Below are 15,171 nucleotides of genomic sequence, written 5' to 3' on the forward strand. Positions count from 1 at the left end.
GCTAGCTTTACATTTTAAATAGATAGCTTTACGTTTTGGAGAAAAGCCAGGTTTTCAGATGCTTTCGGAATAATTGGAATGAGCCTAGGTTCTGCAGCGGAGGAGGGAGGTTATTCCAAAGCTCAGTGAATTTGAAGAAAAGGGATTTCCCTAATTTACCTGCATACATAACACTTAATTTAACTAACCTGAAATGCTAACAGAAAGGTATTTAAACATATTAAAGCAGTACTTGATGTTCTCCTATTCCATTAGGCAGAATCATGAAACTCAGTTTGAGCTGCAAAGTCATTTGGAAAAGGTCCATGTGAGTGTAACTGTCAAGAGCATAGGAATTCGGAATGAGCCGTTGGAACCTCCTGCTTTACTACTATTATGCAAAATCAAATCTGAAATGCATGAAATTCAGCCCCATTTCTACAGAATAAGCTTGAGTCTAATCACTGCCAGAATATCCAACCCTAATTCCCTTTGTTGGAGATCTCAGTCCAGCTGGATCTGTCAAAATGCGAGTTTATTTGAGGTAGACAAAACGCCATAGGAAGTCTCTTATGCTATGTTTTTAAACCATCAAGAGATAAAATCTTGAAATGATAATTACTGGAAAATCTTCTTGTTGCCAGAGCAAAGTAAATGGAACTGAACCTTTGTACTGCAAGATAAAGCAAATGAATATATCTTCCTGTTGCAGAAGAACTAAGGTACTTTGTCATGTGTATAACAGTTCTGTAATTTAGCACCTCACATCTGGAAGGACATGAGCGGGGACTTATCATGTTCCTGGCATAACATATATATTATGATCAGCAACACCGGTTCTTGAAGCTCTAGCTTGTTCTAAAATTACTCATATTTTATACGAGCAGAGATCCATTTAAGGCAAGTGCCCTACTCCAAAATAGATTTTCCATCAGAAAAGAAACAGCATAATTGTTATAACTATATAAAAATAAAGTATACAATCTGGGGATTGTGGGAAGGGATGTTCAGAATGTGAACTACATATTGTGTTCCAGACCTTTCCTGTACATAAAGAGGTTGACATTCTGCTGGCAGTGGAGAGTGGCTTTTTTCGTGTGTTTTTTGTTTGTTTTTTTAGCTGCTACCAGCGTTATTCCAGGCATTGGCTTTGAATATCCAGGTTTATGCGGCCAGCTCTCTCTTATGCGATTAAGAACAATAGTCAAAGTAGAAAATTCTTAAAGCACTATTATTTTTGATTGGTTTAGCAGGCAATTAGGATCATGTAAATTTGTTTCTCATTATGAACTGTATATGATTAGCTTTTCTCTTTGAGTTAATTTGTAATTATATGTAGCTCATTGGATTCTCCATAAAGTGGGCTGGTATACAATTTTTGTTTCCTATTTACTTATTTTGATATTTGATTTGATGTTTGTGTGCATATTACTGTCTATGTTTCATGAATGTAAATCGAAAAGTTTCAGTTAAAAAAACCCCCAATATTCAGCACTTAACTGGCCTGCACAGGATGCAATGTTCTTTCCTCTAGCAGGGTTCCACCCCCATCCATCCCCTGACAAATAAACAATCTTCCACCCACCCTCCATAACAAGTAACAGCTTCCTACCACCACCTCCTAACAAGTAAGCAATCCCCTCCCTCTCCCCAACAAGCAGCCATCCCTCACCTACCCTCCCCCAGTCAGAATAGGCCTCTGTAGCTTTCTTGGATTCCATGGCAGTCTAGTAAGGCAATGGGGGAAGAGCAAACCCCACTCACTCCTGCCCTTAGCAACTCTATGTTAAAAATGACTGCTGCAACCTCCAGTGGTATTCTTATTCACTATTAAAGGAAAATCAGATAAACACTACAAAGTCCCATGAGACTACCACTAGAAGTCATGGAGGCCATTTTTTGTATTGAGTCACTAGGGGCAGGGGTTACTCTAGACCAGTGGTCTCAAACTCAAACCCTTTGCAGGGCCACATTTTGGATTTGTACGTACTTGGAGGGCCTCAGAAAAAATTGTTAATGTCTTATTAAAGAAATGACAATTTTGCATGAGGTAAAACTCTTTATAGTTTATAAATCTTTCCTTTTGGCTAAGTCTTAATAATAATATTGTAATTTATAGCTAAAGAGATATATGATCAAGAAACTGTTTTATTTTACTTTTGTGATTATGATAAACATACCGAGGGCCTCAAAATAATATCTGGAGGGCCGCATGTGGCCCCTGGGCCACGAGTTTGAGACCACTGCTCTAGACCACCATGGCATTCAGGTAGGCTCTAAAAGACCTGTTCTGATTGGAGATTGGTGGGAGGGGATTGCTTACTTGTTAGGAGAGTGAAAAGCTTTATATTGAGAGTTACTGCATTGCACCAATAAAGCTACCACTGTTGTAAGATCTGCACCTAGGTTTTACACATCAGTCAAAAAAGGGGATGTGGAAATGGGTGGGCCGTGGGCAGATCAAGGGCATTCATTTAAATTACATGGGTTATTATAGAATAAGGGCATCTAGATCGAGTTTTTACTCCATCAAAAATTGCAAAGACTAGGGGACACGCGATGAAGTTACAGGGAAATACTTTTAAAACTAATAGGAGGAAATATTTTTTTTCACTCAGAGAATAGTAGAGCTCTGGAACGCATTGCCAGAAGATGTGGTAAGAGTGGCTAACACAGCTGTTTTTTAAAAAATAGGGTGGGGGGGAAAGGGTGGGAACGGACTGCTGGTCACGATGGACCACTGGTCTGACCCAGCAGCGGCAATTCTTATGTTCATATGGATACCACCTTTTTATAGTTTTACAATCACACTCAAGGCGGTTTACATCTTTTCAAGTTTCAAGTGTACATCGCTTTATCAAAATTTCAAAGCGAGGTACAATGTAAAATGGGAAGAGCGAACAATATAAATTATTTCTTTATTTAATTTTCTATACCATTCTCCCAGGAGAGCTCAGAATGGTTTACATGAGTTTATTCAGGTATTTTCCCTGTCTGTCCCAGCGGGCTCACAATCGATCTAATGTAACTGGGGCAATGGGGGGGATTAAGTGAATTGCCCAGGGTCACAAGGAGCAGCAGGGGTTTGAACCCACAACCCCAGGGTGTTGAGGCTGTAGCTTTAACCACAATAACATAGACAAGGATCGCAGATAAGCTACTAACTAGAACAAGAGGGAGCGGGGAGGAACTACAATTGTTCTAGGAAAGAAAACAGTGAAAGGAAGAAACAGGAGGACAGGACATATTTATAAACAAGGCCTCGTATGCATCTTTATACAGAAAACCTTTTAGTTATCCTTTGAATATGTCTGTTTTTTTCTTCCCTCAACTGAGCCGATACAGTTACTTCAAGCATTTCCCCTATTTGTCCTGCTAGGCAGTCCCTGGAGGAAAAGTCCATAGTCTGCTATTGAGACAGACATGGGAGAAGCCACTGCTTGCCTAAGATTGGTAGCATGGTATGTTGATACTGTTTTGGTTTTTGCCAGGTGCTTGTAACCTGGATTGGCCACCGTGAAAACAGGATACTGGGCTAGAAGGACCATTGGTCTGACCCAGGATGGCTATTCTTATGTTCTTATGCAACTTTAGGGGGCAGGCATTTGCTCCACAGATGCAAATGACCATGTTATTCTACAAACCGCATGTTACTTTAAGTGTGGCTTATAGAATAGCACTTTTTGTCACTGATATTTTAGGTACCATATATGGAATATACTGTACAGTATATATGTATTTCCTATTTCAAGAAAGGCAATGCATATATAGTATATTGCCCCATATATTAATGCAGTGTTTTTCAACCTTTTTACACCTATGGACCGGCAAAAATAAAATAATTATTCTGTGGACCGGCATCGTTCCGTGGACCGGCGGTTGAAGAACACTGGGCTAAGTCATGGGCCAGACCCCGCCCATCTCTACCCAATCTCCACCCCAGACCCCGCCCCCATAATAGTACTAATTGTAACACTATTTTTTCCATTCATTTTTCACAGATACACAATATTAACAACACATAATGGTTAACGACAAAATTAAACTATACAAAGCACTCACAGCAGATGTAAATTCTCAAAATTGACATAATTCAATCACTAAATTCAAAAATAAAATCATTCCCCCCTACCTTTGTTGTCTCCCTCCCTCCATGCTATGGCTTACCTTCTGGCCTGCACCCGCCTGGCCATTTTATGCCACCCCCGGTATTATCTTCAGGTCGGCTCCCTCTACCTCACTGATGCAGTGCACAAAGCTGTGGGCAGCAGCTCCTTGCGCGTCCCGTGCCTCATCTGGAAGCCTTCCCTCTGACGTTGCAACGTCAGAGAGAAGGCTTCCGGTTCAGGCACAGGACGCTTGTAGGAGCCACTGCCTGTGGCTTTGTGCGCTGAATCAGTAACATAGTAGATGACGGCAGATAAAGACCCGAATGGTCCATCCAGTCTGCCCAACCTGAAACAATTTAAATTTTTTTTTTTTTTTTCTTCTTAGCTATTTCTGGGCAAGAATCCAAAGCTTTACCCGGTACTGTGATTGGGTTCCAACTGCCGAAATCTCTGTTAAGACATTACTCCAGCCCATTTACACAATCTACAGTGAGTAAGAGGGAGCTGGCTCGAAGATAATGCTGCATCGATCGCCCCGTGGACCAGCGGTTTAAGAACACTGTTTCGGGTCTGATGCACGTGCTGGCCCTGTGGACCGGCAGGAAATTTCTGTGGATCGGCACCGGTCCACGGACTGGTGGTTGAAGAACACCGTATTAATGTCAGCATTTAAAAACTGCTCCCTTACATATTAAGAGTTTGTTTTAGCCAATCCTTAGCAAAACTGAATAAGGAAGTCCTGTCCCTCCCCCCTCCTTATTTCCTGGTATTTTTTTTTCCCCTCTAGTTTGAAAATGTATGTGCTTCACATCTCTGTCAATTAACAGCACATGTAAATTGGCAAAATAGCATGCATGCACTCGTTGTCCAGAGTTGATTTGCATCCCATAGCTAAATTCTGTAAAAGCAGTATCTAAGCCCTTTTTTTCTGGTTTAGTTCGTCTATCAGCCACATAACTTAAGAAGATTCAAGTGAATGCCACATGTACAGCTGCTAAAGCTGCAAGTGAGGGGACACAGCCATGACTCATTTGCTTACACAAACAATAAATTCACGCTAACACGTGCATCGGTTAATTTAATTTCCAGAGCAAACCTGAACAGAAAAGTTTTGAAGATAAATAGGCTTGCTCATGAATTAATAGTAAGATGAATTCAGTTTTAAAAATAATTAGGTTTTCTAAATATCAACCGAGGCAATAGATCTTCTATAGTTTGGGGGTAAATGTTTAGTAGCATACCCACATAGTTTCAAACATGTACAAAACAATCCATTTTTCAAAGACAAGATATGCATATAAATTAGGCGTGAACAAGTTGTTGCTATTCAGTTAAATATGTATGTACAACTTTACTTGTTACAAGATGATTAGAGAATTGTAGCATGAAATAGTAGCTGAGCAACCATGTAAACAATACCATACAATTTCTTAACAAAATTGGCACTCGGCACTTGTTGCCCCCCACCCAAACTCTAAATACACCTGCAAGTACTACACAGACTCGCTGTTCTTCGACAAAATGTGGATTTATTAATGGCCGCAGCCGTAAATGCCTTACTACAAACATCTAAGAACATAAGAACATAAGAACATAAGAAATGCCTCTGCTGGGTCAGACCCGAGGTCCATCGTGCCCAGCAGTCCGCTCACGCGGCGGCCCAACAGGTCCAGGACCTGTGCAGTAATCTTCTATCTATACCCCTCTATCCCCATTTCCAGTAGGAATTTGTCCAATCCTTTCTTGAACCCCAGTACCGTACTCTGCCTTATAACGTCCTCTGGAAGCGCATTCCAGGTGTCCACCACACGTTGGGTAAAGAAGAACTTCCTAGCATTTGTTTTGAATCTGTCCCCTTTCAACTTTTCCGAATGCCCTCTTCTTCTCTTATTTTTCGAAAGTTCGAAGAATCTGTCCTTCTCTACTCTCTCTATGCCCTTCATGATCTTGTAAGTCTCTATCATATCCCCTCTAAGTCTCCTCTTCTCCAGGGAAAAGAGACCCAGCTTCTCCAATCTCTCAGAATATGACAGGTTTTCCATACCTATTATCAGACGTGTTGCTCTCCTTTGAACCCTCTCGACTAACGCCATATCCTTCTTAAGATACGGCGACCAATATTGGACGCAGTACTCCAAATGCGGGCGCACCATCGCCCGATACAACGGCAGGATAACTTCTTTCGTTCTGGCTGTAATACCCTTTTTGATTATACCAAGCATTCTATTCGCTCTCTTAGCGGCCGCTGCACACTGTGCCGACGGCTTCATTGTCATGTCCACCATTACCCCCAAGTCCCTTTCCTGGGTACTCTTATTCAATAACATCCCTCCCATTGTATAGTTGTACCTCGAGTTTCTGCTCCCCACATGTAATACTTTACATTTTTCAATGTTGAACTTCATCTGCCATTTCGCCGCCCATTCTTCTAATTTGTTCAAGTCCCTTTGCAACTTTTCGCAGTCCTCTGTAGTCCGAGCTCCATTAAATAGTTTGGTGTCGTCCGCAAATTTTATTATCTCGCACTTCGTTCCTGTTTCTAGATCATTTATGAAAATATTAAATAGCAGCGGCCCGAGCACCGAGCCCTGCGGGACACCACTCGTGACCCTCCTCCAGTCGGAGTAGTGACCCTTCACTCCTACCCTTTGTTTTCTACCCTCCAACCAGTTTCTGATCCATCTATGTACGTCTCCTTCCACCCCATGGTTCTTCAGTTTCCGGAGTAGACGTTCATGGGGCACCTTGTCAAAGGCTTTTTGGAAATCTAGATATATGATGTCTATGGGGTCTCCTTTGTCCATCCGTTTGTTGATCCCTTCGAAGAAGTGCAATAAGTTCGTTAGGCACGATCTTCCCTTGCAGAAACCATGCTGGCTGGTTATCAGAAGTTCATTTTTTTCAAAATGTTGATCGATGTTTTCTTTTATCAGTGCTTCTGCCATTTTCCCGGAACCGAAGTCAGGCTCACCGGCCTGTAGTTTCCCGGGTCACCTCTTGATCCCTTTTTAAAGATGGGCGTAACGTTGGCTATCTTCCAATCTTCCGGGATCTCGCCTGTTTTCAGGGATAAGTTGCAAATTTGCTGCAGTAGTTCCGCTATCTCCTCCTTTAATTCCTTCAGAACCCTTGGATGTATGCCATCCGGACCCGGGGATTTGTCAGTTTTTAGTTTATCTATCTGCCTACGAACGTCCTCAAGGCTCACTTCTATGGATGTTAATTTTTCTGCCTGACTTCCGTTGAAGAATTGTTCAGGTTCCGGTATGTTGGACGTGTTTTCGTTTGTAAATACAGACGAGAAGAACATGTTAAGCCTTTCTGCCACTACCTTCTCCTCCTTCACCACTCCCTTCCTGTCTCCGTCGTCCAGCGGTCCCACTTCCTCTCTAGCCGGCTGCTTCCCTTTAACATATCTGAAGAATGGTTTGAAATTTCTTGCTTCCCTGGCTAGCCTCTCTTCATACTCTCTTTTGGCTTTCCGAACCTCACGGTGACATTCTTTTTGATGCTTCTTGTGCTCTTTCCAGTTCCCCTCAGTTTTGTCCTTTTTCCATTTCTTGAATGATTTTTTCTTATTGCCTATCGCTTCCTTCACTGTTTTGGTTATCCACACCGGGTCTTTTGTTCGATTCTTTTTACACCCCTTCCTGAATCTGGGGATATACAGATTTTGCGCCTCGCTCACCATGTCCCTGAAGAAGGACCAGGCATGATTTACCGTTAGCCATGTTTTGGAAGTGTTCCTAAGTTTCTTCCTTACCAATTCCCTCATTGCTTCGTAGTTTCCTTTCCTGAAGTTAAAAGTTGTCGCAATGGATCTCTTGCCTTTTGACACTCCTACCTCCAAATCTACAAACAGCAAATACCGACATACCAAAACATTAACCATGAACATTTTAGATACATTACATTACATTACATTAGTAAGGAAAGGAAAGGAGGAGGCCTGGCTCTGCTTTACAAATCATTCTTCAATGTTCAACTCCTTGAAAAGGGCAGCCATACCTCTCTAGAATTCTTACTAGCTTCAGTTAAAGACGAACTCCAACCCCACCCACTAGGCATCTTGCTTCTCTACCGCCCTCCTATCCCCTGGAATAAATCCTCTGAACTTTTCCTAGAGACTATAACAAGAGTCTTCCTAAAATTCCAGAGACTACTGATCATAGGAGATATTAACCTCCACCTTGATGATAACACCAGCATGGACACAACTGAATTCAAAGACTTCCTCACCTCCCTTGGCTTCACCACTCCTCCACCCACACCTACCCATGATAAAGGACATAAACTAGACATCATCATCTTCCTCGACCTGACTGAGCACAAAACTTCTGCCGAAGAGGCCCGCTGGGACCTTGTCCCGTGGTCTGACCACCTTCTAGGCTCTTTCTACCTCCCCATCTTCATGTCTCATCTAGGTACTCCACCCCGGCCCACAAAATCTATCACCTACCGCAAAAAAATCACGAGCGAATTGTTCTGGACCCAATTTCTTAACCAACTTTCCCCTTCTCCTAAACACACAGACCCAGAGTCCAACTGGCATAATTGGGTTACCCTTTCCGGGACTACATACCACGCTCTGGCCCCTTTATCTACAAAATCTATCTCCCACTCCCACAAAGCCCCCTGGTACCTTCCATATCACAGGGAACTAAAACAGAATTGTCAAGCCCTGGAACGGAAATGGAAAAAATTGAAATCCCCCTCAGACAAACAATCCTGGTGAGACAACATCAAGTGCTATAACACAATACTAAAAAAAGCAAGAAAGAATTTCTATGGAGATAAAATCACCAGATCAAAAAATCAAAATAGTACTCTGTTCTACATCTGGTGAAACTTAACCTCAAAAAACGACTCCACCTCTCCCCTCTCCCCTCAAACGACTTAGCCAAATTTTTCAATGAAAAGATTTCCACCATAAGGAGCTCTTTCCCCTCAGCAGTCTCTTACAATTTTCTTCCTCCCAATGACTCAAACCCTATCCCAGCGGATAGATCCTGGACGACATTTGAACCCATATCTGAACCCCAGATCTCTAAACTCTGCCTCAGACTGAAATCCTGCAAATGCATCTTAGATCCTTTCCCATCCCACCTTTATGAAAACATTCCTGCACAGGCCATCTCCTCCCTTACGAGACTCATTAACTCTGCTCTACTATCAGGCTTGTTCTCCACAAAAATGGGCCACATTGCCTTGTCACCTATTCTGAAAAAAGCCGATCTCGACCCCCTCCCTACCATCAAACTACCGACCCATAGCAAATATCCCTCTACTTACCAAACTTCTAGAAACCATAGTTGCTACCCAGCTTTCCTCCTATCTCGAGAGATTCTCCATTCTTCACCCCTACCAACATGGCTTCAGACCCTGCTTTAGCACTGAATCCCTCCTAGTTTCCCTAATTTCAAAGGTACAACAACTACACTCACGTAACAAATTCGCTGTCCTACTACAATTCGATCTTTCCACTGCTTTTGATGTCGTCCATCACGACATACTACTTTACCAACTTTCCGAGATTGGAATCGACTCCACCGTCCTAATGTGGTTCTCAAACTTCTTAAGCTCCTGTTCCTACACCGTCAACACAAATGGCACCATGTCCACTCCTTGGACTCCTTCTTGCGGTGTCCCTCAAGGATCACCCCTTTCCCCTATTCTCTTTAACATCTACATGTCCTCCCTGAAACTCTTTCAACTATCCCCCCTGGAAACAATCTACACTTATGCAGATGACATCCTTGTCCTCCTTGAGACTGACCAGAACCTCACCAACCTCCATGAAAACATTACAGCCTGCATAATGAGACTCCGTGCCTGGTCCCTCTCAGTACAGATGAAACTAAACGAATCTAAAACAAAACTACTCTGGCTCGGCCCAAAATTCGAACACCTGCCCACACTTTTCACACTACCCACAGGCGATACACTACAGCTCGAGTTCTCATGCAAGGTCCTTGGTATCACTATCGATTCCTCTCTCTCCCTCAATGACCACCTCAACTCCTTGGCAAAATCATGCTTTTTCAGCCTTCACATGTTGAGGAAAGCTAGATCCTACTTCAGCCAACAACACTTTGCCATCCTTGTCCAATCCATCATCCTCTCCAAACTAAATTACTGCAACGCCATCTACTTAAATCTATCAAAAAAAAGTATTCTAAGACTCCAGCTAATCCAGAATACTGCAGCCAAACTGATCTTCTCAAAACGCAAGTCTGACCATGCCTCCCCATTCCTTGCCAAACTTCATTGGCTCCCAATAATCTCCAGAATCCATTTCAAATGTTCCTGCCTGGCTTTCAAGATCATTCACGGAATCCTGCCTCCTCTTATCCCACTGTCTTTCAACTCCTCCAGTCCCGACTCCTCCAGAACTGCCCAAAGGCTTAAACTAGCCTTCCCCTCTCCACGCGGCATCCACTATTCAGGCAAACTGGGAAAATCCCTTCTCTTCAAAATCACAGGTCTTTGGAACGACCTCACCACCCCGCTGCGGAACCTGAGCTCCCTTCAGTTATTCCGCAAACAACTGAAAACCTGGCTTTTCAGCAAATTGTAGCTCTATCCTTCCCCCCTTTCTCTCCCCCCTTCTACACATAAGTTCATGTAATCCTTTTTCTTCTTCTCTACCCACTATTTTAAGTTCTTGTAAACCGTGTTGAGCTCCATTCTCATGGAGATGATGCGGTATACAAACTTAAGGTTTAGATTAGATTAGATTAGATTAGTGATTTTTATTCCGCTTATACCTTGCGGTTCAAAGCGGATTACATAAGAAGAGAACTGGACATTTCCAGGAGGGTACATGACATTGGAGAATACAGATTGAGGGTATAGACTTAATAACAGAATGAGTGTATAGACATAATAACATTGGAAGATAAATCAGGTTACATTACATTACATAGCAAATTGTCTGTTTCCATACGTTGGTAGGTAATCGGTTTCGGTAGGTTGATTTAGGTTCCAGGTAGCTTTGTTGGTTTGTTTTTTTTTTCATTTTTTTTAATTGGTCGATTGAGGGTATGGTGCCAATGCATATCATCATATTCATTCACAATGAACATTTTATATACCATAGCACAACATCATATTGCTGCATCTCAGTTCTTATAACCATCAACTCATCCATGGATTACCCAGCGTATCTGGCTGGGCTACCGTCGTTCTTGTGGGAGAGTCATTCGAGCTGCCCCCGCCGTCTCCACATCCCATTCAAGGAAGGGCCATTGACCTATCGGTTGTTGCAGTCATGCCACATGGCCTACCCACTGTCTAAGTAAGGAGACAAGCCTCTGAGTGCTTACCACACTTGCTTCTGCAAGGCTATATGTTGCCACTTCTTTTGCTTTAAACAAAAGTTACGCAGTGTTCTTTCTTGTCTATATGCTGTGCCTATGACCCCACTATGATTTTTCCGCCACAACCCGAGATAGCAAAACCTTACTTATCTCGGGTTCCCCACCAGGCATACGACTGCAGCCCCCTGCTACCCAGTGTGGCCTTGAAGACATGAACTTATAAGTATATCCACAGCAACATCTACACCAACGCCAGACTAGCACCCCAATTGGGTCTACCCCATATCCACACCACCCCCAGATGAGTGCCCCCAATCGGGTCAGGATATACCTGAGCCCCTATCCTCAAAGACGCTCCTAAGTAATGGACCAACCTCTTACATTTGGTCTAAATCTCCTATGCCAGGCAAAGAGGCACCTGATGTGCTACCCAGCCCCCAGAAAACCACAGTCAGTAGTCAATCCATGTAGTCAGATCCCACACTGTATATGGTGAAAATTGGTGAAAGTTGCTGCGGGTGAAACTCAACAAGTGCAACTTGACTTTAAAGGCACCATAGCGACAGTAAAGATCGCACCCAATCTAATGCCAGGTGCATTTTGCATGACGAGCGAGGAAAGGCATCCAATGAGCACTTGAAGCTCGAGGGCAGGATGAAATGGCTGTACCATCTGCCCTGAAGGGTGGAATAAATCACTTCCCAAATCTCGAGCAGAAATAATGACATGCCTTTGGACTTAGGTGATCCTTCCTATGGACTAAAGTCATATTTTTGTACACTGAAAGCTTCGAACCACTCCCGAAGACTGGGAGAGGGGGGGTCAATTCAGAGTTCCTTACCTGAACTGTAATAGCAGTGAGCATCTGGGGAGCTGTTACCTTGCAGAGTTAACATGAGTTTTGAGTTTCTGCACAGTGTTAGCACACATGGGCTCTATGCAGAGTTACAAAGGTAAGCTGTACTCCAATAAGTACAAAAGAGCTGATCTGAGTCCTAACTATTTACCCATATTCGGTGGCATTTTCAACCCCATGCCCTTGTATGGCATCCAAGGAAATGGTGCGCTAGTTCAGCGATATGAAGGAAACAATCAAGGGAGGATCACTCCGTTCACGTCAATCAGACCTGTTAAATTCCGAACAGATCCTAGTTTCATGATGAAGCGACCACCAGGCTACTTCCCAGTGAAAAAAAAAGTGACTGTACTAGGTACAGCACTTCCACACCGCACACCACCACTGTATCCTACATATGCAACAGATACCACCCACCAGCGCACCAGGGCCCTCCGCATGCCCCACTGAGGTAACAAATGAGCTTGATGATAAACTGTATGGGGCCTGCCATATCAGCTAAAGGTAATGACCCCAACTATGCTCAGCAAAACCACACGCCAAGGCCTGCAAGTTGGAGGCCTGCCAGAAGTGTGATAGAAAACTCCAGCTGAGATACGGCCGCCTGGCAGCTAATGAGTATGATCACGTATCCCCATTGTTGAGAAAACTTCATTGGCTTCCAGTTCGTCATAGGATACAGTTCAAGTGTACATGTGTTGTTTTCAAATTCCTCTATGGTATATTCGATCCTTCAGTCCCTCTTTGTTGGAATGCTATTAGATCCAGTCACTCAAGGATTACAACAATCTATAAATTATCATTTCCATCTTCTAAAGGACTTAAATGTGCCGGGAAGCTCAGTAAATCTATGGCATTTAAATTGGTGGAAATTTGGAAAAGACTTCCAGATTCTGTTAGGTCAATTACATCTATTTCGAAAAAATGTAAAAACTTGGCTGTTCACACAATAGTTATCCACGATTATTAGCTGATGAACAGTAATTAAGTATATCTTACTTAACATCTATCTAATCTTAACTAATAGTATACTTTCTATATGGCCTATTAGTATGTTATCTCCTTTTTAATGAACTGTAAACCGAATCGAGCTCCTTAGGGAAATGATCCAGTATAAGATTAGATTAGATTAGATTAATGAGACTTGAATGGAGGAATGATTAACTTCCAAGAATCGCCCACTGATATAACAAACACTTGCTCTTGATACCTCAGGAAAATTGGCCCTCTAGAATTGCACCCTAAAACGCTGCCACGTGGCAGTAAATTTAACGGTCACTGTATAGAAATATGACGGGCAATCAATAGTGCACCGTAAAACGCTAGAAGTGCACCATACAATGCTGCGTGTGGCAACAAATTTAATGGTCAACTGCATGGCAACACACAGACAATCACAAAAAACTGGCTAAAGAGGAAATGATCCCTAGCGCCCTGAATATTTGGCAAGATCCTTGACATTCGGGTTATTTCCTGGATGTTGCTCCTATTATAAGTGCCTCACTCCTACCCACAGGTAACTGATCAAACGAAATCAAATAACAAACAGTGGGGAATGAGTCCCTACACCCTAGGTTGCACGACCTCCCCATCTGCCATCAACCACGGTAAACTGTAGCCCACCACTCCAAGAACTAAGATCTACCTTCTACTGGGAATAGACACAGCTAATGTTTCCTGACCTACCATGGGCTTGGTGAAATTATACGGGCATATATGAAACACAAATCCAAGAGACTTTCCATCACAGATCACCACTGTCAGCTGCCTCATTGCCTCAGGATTTGAGTCACCATGGAGCAACCAGAGAAAACCATGAAATCGTATGTCATTGTTAATGAACAAAATAATCAACCCCTAGCCAGTTCTTGGATATCAAAGTTCCAGGGGAGCCACTACCCTTCCCACCTAACTAGAAAGTACAAGAAGATGGGTCAAAATACATGGTTACATGATATAGCCTTAGATTTACTGAACCTTCACACCGGCCATGTCTACTTTTCTCAATGGGCTGAGACTGCAAATGGGGATCCTGCCCGCATCACGCGATTCCCACAAATATCTCATGAGAAGCTGCACTACTAGGCCCAGCCGAGCCCCTGTGAGCTACAATACTCTGTCACCAAGTATGTGGCACAGTGCTCAAAACCACAGCCTCAGCACCCCGAGTTCGCGGGACCAAACCCACACTGTTCCCTGCGATCCTGTGTACATCACCAAATCCCTCCACTGCCCCAGGCACCACAGATAGACTGCGAGTCCGCCGAGACAGACAGATAAAATGCCCGAGTACCTGAATAAAGTCATGCAAACCGTTCTGAGTTCGCTGGGGAAACGATATAATGAATTGAATAAATAAATAAATAAATTCAGTTGTGGAGAGAGAGTTCCCTCAGCTCACAGACTAGTCCATACTGCAGAAAGCACCGGAAACAAGGCCCCACTCCATAACCTGCATGCATGACAGACACAGAAGCCATACCACGAAAGAGAATGAAGAATGCTGGTACTCGCCCCATTGTGATGGGTACTGTCACAACCCTAGCCCTAAAGCTCGGTTTGTGCCAGGGAAGGCTCTGTCTAACCCTAACCTGGCCTTAAAGAGGGCTAACCATTGTGACAGATTAAACACCCATAAGAAGGAAGGCTCTGAATGTACATTTAAACCTCAGCTTACAAAACCCTGGGGAGGTGAGGAGCATGGGGAGAATCCACAGAAGATCCTCAGGGCGGGATTGTGGGGCCATTTGTGGCATACTATTTAAAACAAGTTTGAATAAGTGGATTCAGCTACTCCCCTCCCCCACCAACTACCTCTGAGTTGGTTGGGGCCAGGCCTGCTTCAATCCAGGCCTGGGTGCAGCACTTTCAGTCTTCAAGGAAAGGGCTATTGTTTTTTTCCTGTCTG

The 15,171-nt window shown here is 43.3% G+C and overlaps 1 pseudogene; it reads right to left on the reverse strand.

Moving 5' to 3' along the window:
• LOC117367768 overlaps nt 1-14,036 on the reverse strand; it is a 31,853-nt pseudogene extending 17,817 nt beyond the window's left edge.
• Between the last annotated feature and the right edge of the window lie 1,135 nt (nt 14,037-15,171).

This window comes from Geotrypetes seraphini, chromosome 1 (genome assembly GCF_902459505.1).
Source record: "Geotrypetes seraphini chromosome 1, aGeoSer1.1, whole genome shotgun sequence".
Classification (NCBI taxonomy): Eukaryota; Metazoa; Chordata; class Amphibia; order Gymnophiona; family Dermophiidae; genus Geotrypetes; species Geotrypetes seraphini.